Below are 6,338 nucleotides of genomic sequence, written 5' to 3'. Positions count from 1 at the left end.
TTAGCCCCTGAGTGACCAAGGACCAGCACAAAGAGGTGTCCCTGCCATGTCCCACAGTGTTCCTGGTACCCCCAGGAACCTGCCAGAGTACAGCCGTGGCAGAGAAAACAGCACTTGGCCAGCAGCCAAGGCAAGAACTGCCCCTGGCCACAGGTGCCCCTTGCCCAGGGCTGGTGGCAGGTGCACCCGAAGGATGGTGTGGCAAGGTAACACCAGTGGTGGCCCAAGCAGGGACCCTGGCTCCTGAGACTCGGGGAGCAGCAGTGGGTGAGGTGGGGGGACCTGGAGCTCCAGGGAGATGCATCCTGCTGTGATGGGACCTCGATGGGCACAGAGAAGACCTCACCCACTTGCTGTTTCCTTCACTCATGGGTTTTGTGGCTTTGGAGGCTGTGCTTTGACCTGGTGCTTGGCCTCAGGCCTCAGTTTCCCCAGGTGATGCCTGTGTGTTGGTTCGGGTGCAGGGTGCAGTGGGTGCAGTGGGCAGGGATGATTCGGGTGCAGGCTGCAGGGATATGGGGAGTACTGGGGCTGCAGGTGTTCGAGGGGTGCAGGCGGTGTGGGCAGTGCTGGGTGGGGGAGATGCAGGGCACAGGGGTGCAAAGGTGCTGGAGTTGCAGAGTTCCTGAGGCACTTGGGGGTGCAGGGTGTGATCAGTGCAGGAGAATTGGGGGTACAGGGCTGTGGGGTGTATAGGGGTGTGTAGGGGTGTGTAGGGGTGTACAGGGGTGTATAGGGGTGTATAGGGGTGTGTAGGGGTGTATAGGGGTGTGTAGGGGTGTGTAGGGGTGTACAGGGGTGTACAGGAGTGTATAGGGGTGTGTAGGGGTGTGTAGGGGTGTACAGGGGTGTAGAGGGGTGTAGAGGGGTGTGTAGGGGTGTATAGGGGTGTACAGGGGTGTACAGGGGTGTATAGGGGTGTGTAGGGGTGTACAGGGGTGTGTAGGGGTGTGTAGGGGTGTACAGGGGTGTATAGGGGTGTATAGGGGTGTGTAGGGGTGTACAGGGGTGTGTAGGGGTGTACAGGGGTGTACAGGGGTGTGTAAGGGTGTGTAGGGGTGTACAGGGGTGTATAGGGGTGTGTAGGGGTGTGTAGGGGTGTGTAGGGGTGTACAGGGGTGTACAGGGGTGTGTAGGGGTGTGTAGGGGTGTACAGGGGTGTATAGGGGTGTGTAGGGGTGTGTAGGGGTGTGTAGGGGTGTACAGGGGTGTATAGGGGTGTATAGGGGTGTGTAGGGGTGTACAGGGGTGTACAGGGGTGTACAGGGGTGTACAGGGGTGTGTAAGGGTGTGTAGGGGTGTACAGGGGTGTATAGGGGTGTGTAGGATGCTGGGTGCCAGCAGGCAGGGTGGGCAGTGTGGGGTGTGCTGAGTGCTAGGAGCCCTGAGCAATCCCACAGAAGCCGACGATTCCCACCTGGAGAGCGAGACACAACCCAAAGGCACAGCTTCCTCGAAGGATGTTCCTGTGAGACCTTTACCCAGCCTTTCGCCATCAGGCCGGGCCCTGCAGGCTCAAAACCCCTTTTCTTTCCCCCTGCTCAGCTCTGCTGGGTTGGGGGGACACAGCTGCTCCAGCTGTGTGTGCTGGCCGTGCCTTCGCTCTGCTGAGCGCTCAGGGCAGGGCTGCCTGGCTGTGCCATGCCAACAGGGTTCCATCCATGTGGGATTTGAGCCAGTCCTAAAGTGAGGACTGGCACATTGAAGGTGCAGTTCCCTTACACCAGGTCCTTTATTCCAGCAGTTGCTGGGGAGAACCCATGGGTAGAGGTTGCTCGTGTTCTCGTGAGAGACAAAGATGCTGAATCCACTGCTGGGGCTGCCTGAGACAAATGTGTGTGCACAGAAAATAGGGAAACTGGGCTGGGGTTCGATTCACCTCACAGGGGCTATGTCAGCCCCTGACAATTAATGGTGGGAAAGTTTTCCTCATGTGCTGTGAGTCACTGGGAAGCTGCCTTTGTTTTCAGAGACACTAAGCATTTTGCTTTCCAAGCTGCTGCAGCCTGCTCAGGATCCCTGTGCTCTGCAAGGGAGGCCTGAGGAAGCAGAAATATCATTGTTTTCTGTAATCACCCCATCATAACTCCTCATACCAGTGAAAAATTCATCATCCCCCAAATCTTGAATGTAATTTCTGCTTGAGGATATTTTCTTTTCATAGAATTCAGAGAATTGTTCAGGTTGGAAAAGACCCCTGATATCATCGAGTCCAACTGTAATCCCAGCACTGCCATGGTCACCACTGAACCATGTCCACAAGTGACCATCCTGCAGGGATGGCAACTCCACCACTGCCCTGGGCAGCCTGTTCCAGGGCCTGGCCACCCTTTTGGTGAAGAAATTCTTCTTAATATCTAATCTAAACTGCCCCCAGTGCAACTTGAGGCCATTTCCTCTTGTCCTGTCCCTGTTCCCTGGCAGCAGAGCCCGACCCCCCCCGGCTGCCCCCTCCTGTCAGGGACTTGTGCAGAGCCACAAGGTCCCTCCTGAGCCTCCTTTGCTCCAGGCTGAGCCCCTTTCCCAGCTCCCTCAGCCACTCCTGGGGCTCCAGACCCTTCCCCAGCTCTGTTCCTTTCTCGGGACATGCTCGAGCACTTGAGGTGTCTTTCTTTTCATGGGGGGCCCAAAACTGTACCCAGCATTTGAGGTGGGGCCCCACAAATACAGGAAGAAAAGAGATTTTTGTTTAACATTCCAGCCCAAAGAATGTCCCTGCACCAGTCTGGGGCTCCCCCCCCTCAGGATTCCTGTAGCACTGAAGCTGTCAGAGACTGCCCTGGCATCATAGGGATGTTCCTGCAGCCCCTGCCACAGAAACTGCCCATCCAGTGCTCCAACCAAACTCACCCCTCACAGCCGGGACAACAGCTGGGTTGTTGACCATCCCCGCGCTGGGAGAGGCATGAACAAATGAGCAAAAAAGATCATTTTCATGCACCATCCCCACTCCACCCATCCTATTTCCCTTATTCCCGTCAAGGGGAGCCATCCCTGACTGGTTTGGGGACATCTGGCTGTTTCCCACTGGTTTGACCCAGGGTCCCAAGCTCTGCTGCCTGCAGAGGGTCCGTGGTGGCACATGCAGAGATGGGCACACCAGCTCTGGTCCCCACGGCTGCAGCTCTGTCCCCCACTGTGTCACCCTGTGGTCTCCGTGCCAGGAGTTGGGGACTGGGCAGAGTCTTGTGCAAGGCCCAGCACCACCCCAGGGCCTCTCCAGACAAGAGCATGTCTGACATTCCCAGGAGGTTTTGATGTGTTTGCTCAATCGAGTTCCTTAAGGAAACGGAGAGGTCAGGGCTGTGCCAGCCCACGTGGGTAAGGGGTGGCTTATCCTTGTGCTCCCCTGGCTCAGGGTTTAGCCCCTGAGTGACCAAGGACCAGCACAAAGAGGTGTCCCTGCCATGCCCCCTGCCACCAGCTCAGCCCTCCCTCTGATGCTGGGTGAGTGCTGCTGGGTGAGCCTCATCCTCTGTGGGAGCTCTCATGGGGCCTTCTTGAGATCCTGGGCCCCCACAGTGCTGCCTGGAAATGTCAAAGCATGCCACAAAAAAGTGTCCTTTCCAGGTGATGGCTTGGTCACTGATTACTTGGAGTCCACGGGTGCTGTTGGGGCCTGTGGTTACCATCACTCACCTGAGAACAAAGCTGTTATTAAATACTCAAGACCCTGGATTTTGGCATATGCTCTGCCTTTCCCAGGACCTGCTGGAGCAGTGCTATGTTTGATGGCATTGAAGCTTTCCAGCAGCTGCAAGTGAATTTAGAGCATTCTGGGTCTACTTGCCACCACCAATGCTGGTGTGTGCCACAGCTGTGATGTGTGCCACGTGGCCACCATGTTTGTTCCTCCCATCCCAGTGAGTTGTTGCAAGGGGAGGGGATGGATTACCAGCCTGGAAAACCCCAGGCCAAAATTACAGTCATGTGGATAGGACATGATCTTGTATCTTTATACCTAATATATTTTCTTAGATGTAAGAAAGTAATGTTTTACAAAGAGGGTGGGGAAGCTCTGGCACAGGTTGCCCAGAGAAGCTGTGGCTGCCCCAGCCCTGCAAGTGTCCAAGGCCAAGCTGGATGGGGCTTGGAGCAACATGGGATAGCGGAAGGGGTTGGGAGTGGATGGCCTTCCAACCTAAACTGGTCTATGGTCCTGCAGAGGAAGGATTTTCCTGAGCCCTGGGCAGGACCTGGCCTCCTGGGAACATGGTTCTCAGGATGCTGCAGCCCAGGGCCCTCAGTGCCAGCATGCTCTGGGCTGTCCCTCCTGTGAAGCACAGAAACACCACGAGAAGGATAAGGACAGCTGGGTCCATACCTGGGCTTTGAGTGGGGTAGTGAGGAACTGGAGCAATCTTGGCTGTGCTGAAACCCCTGGCTGAGCTCAGGGGCTGAACCCTAGCCCAGGGCATGGGGAAGCATGAGATTTTGGAGAGATTCCTTCCCTTTGTCTGCTGGGCACCCTGTGCTCTCTATGGACAGGGTGAGGCAGTTTCTCAGAACGCTCAGGACACAGCCAGAGCAGATCAAACCCTGCTCACCCCTGACACGGGGTGAGCCCAGGATGGGGTTTGGCAATAACACAGGCGATGGTTCGGCACAGCCCCCGGCGCTGCTCAGGGAGTCAGCGCACGGAGGATGGAGAGAGCTCACATAGCGGCCAGGTAAGTGTGGAACAGATGGAGCTGGTAGAAATTGCGGTCAAAAGGCAGGAAACTGATGATAATCTGCATCAGACAGCTGAACTGGAAAAACTCCCAGCACCTAATGGGGAATCTGAGAGGGGGAGACAACAGCCCTGGTCCAGCTGTGATCCTGGCACTGCTCCTGCATGCCTTGGGAGACCCTTGTGCAGCTCCTGGCCTGAGCCTGAGCTCCCTATGATCTCTCCTCTGGATAGAAAACTGAAAGCATGAGGAAAATGCTGTGTGTCCTGCTGTCCAGGGAGTGCAGGAAAACTGTACACCTGCAGTTTGCAAGTCTTCAAGTTCTCCTGCCTGATGGCAGTGGGGGAGGAAACACTTGAGGAGGGGAATGCTGAATAAAGCCTGTCTCACAACTCAAACCTCTGTCAGTGTCTCCAGAGGCACCATTAAAGGCAACAGTGTTACACTAAATTACCTGAGAAGGCAAGGTCCTGAGCCATGCATCCACCTACAGGAGCTTGCAGGAGCTCCACAGCCTCTCCAAGAGCCTGAGCATCGTGCAGGAGTCCCACAGAGAACACAATTCCCCCCCAAAGCACCTGGCTGGGCAGGCTCAGGCATGAGGAAAGGCTGACCTGGCACTAGGAACAGGGGGATTTCTCTGCCAGGATGATCGAAATGCAGCAGGTGAAAGGACATTACTTGAGATCTGTCCCTTTTCCTGCTGCTGGGCCAGGGAGCAGATTTGTTCCTGGTGCCAAGCGAGGAAACTGGACAGGGAAGACCATTGGGCAGCGATTCAGCTGCATTTCGGGGACCCATGGAGTGGTGAAGGGGTAGGTCATGCACACAGCCCTGAGCTGGGGAAGCTCAGGGAGCCCAGGAAAGCAGGAAGACTGGCCCTTTCTTCCCTGGATCTCACACTGGGTCATGTCAGGGCTTGTGACATAGGCTGGCACAGGCTGGGCAGATCCCATCTCCTTCCCAGTCCTCACTGCCCAAGCAGGTGTGTGATGTGCATCAGCCAAGGGCAGCTTTGAATAGCTTCAAAATACGTCACAGAATATTCCCATCTCCGTGCTTTATGCCAAAATGTTTTTCCATCTTCTATTTCCCTCCCCCCCCCGGATTTATCAGTTAAAAAGACAACCGAATAAAACCCAAATATTATTTTGTTCTGATTTCAGAAAAAAACCCCAAGAATTCAAAATCCCCACCCTCATGTAACAACAGAAGGCAACTGGGGACACATCAGTTGCAAACTGAGCTTGGGACTCTCCCCTGCTAGGGAGAGGGCAGGTTCAGGTTGGGTGTTAGGGAGAATTTCTTCCCTGAAAGGGTGGTGAGGCACTGACACAGGCTGCCCAGCGAGGTGGTGGAGTCACCATCCCTGGAGCTGTTCAAGAAACAACTACACATGGCAATTCATGATACAGTTTAGTGGGCACAGTGGGATTCGATCAGAGGTTGGACTCAATGACCTTGGAGCTCTTTTCCAACCTTAGTAATATTCCATGGTTCTACTTTAAGGCTGGTGAGAAGGTGTTGGCTGAAGGTGGAGAGGAAAGCAAGCTACGGAACGCTGTTAGCCGACCATGCACCAAGCCACCAAGGTGTCTTCAGCAAGAAGAGCTTCATGGTGCATGTTTGGAGCAAGCCCAGCCCTGCCCACAAAGGATGCACAGC

This window comes from Corvus hawaiiensis, chromosome 24 (assembly GCF_020740725.1).
Source record: "Corvus hawaiiensis isolate bCorHaw1 chromosome 24, bCorHaw1.pri.cur, whole genome shotgun sequence".
Taxonomy (NCBI): Eukaryota; Metazoa; Chordata; class Aves; order Passeriformes; family Corvidae; genus Corvus; species Corvus hawaiiensis.
This window is presented reverse-complemented; position numbering follows the sequence as displayed.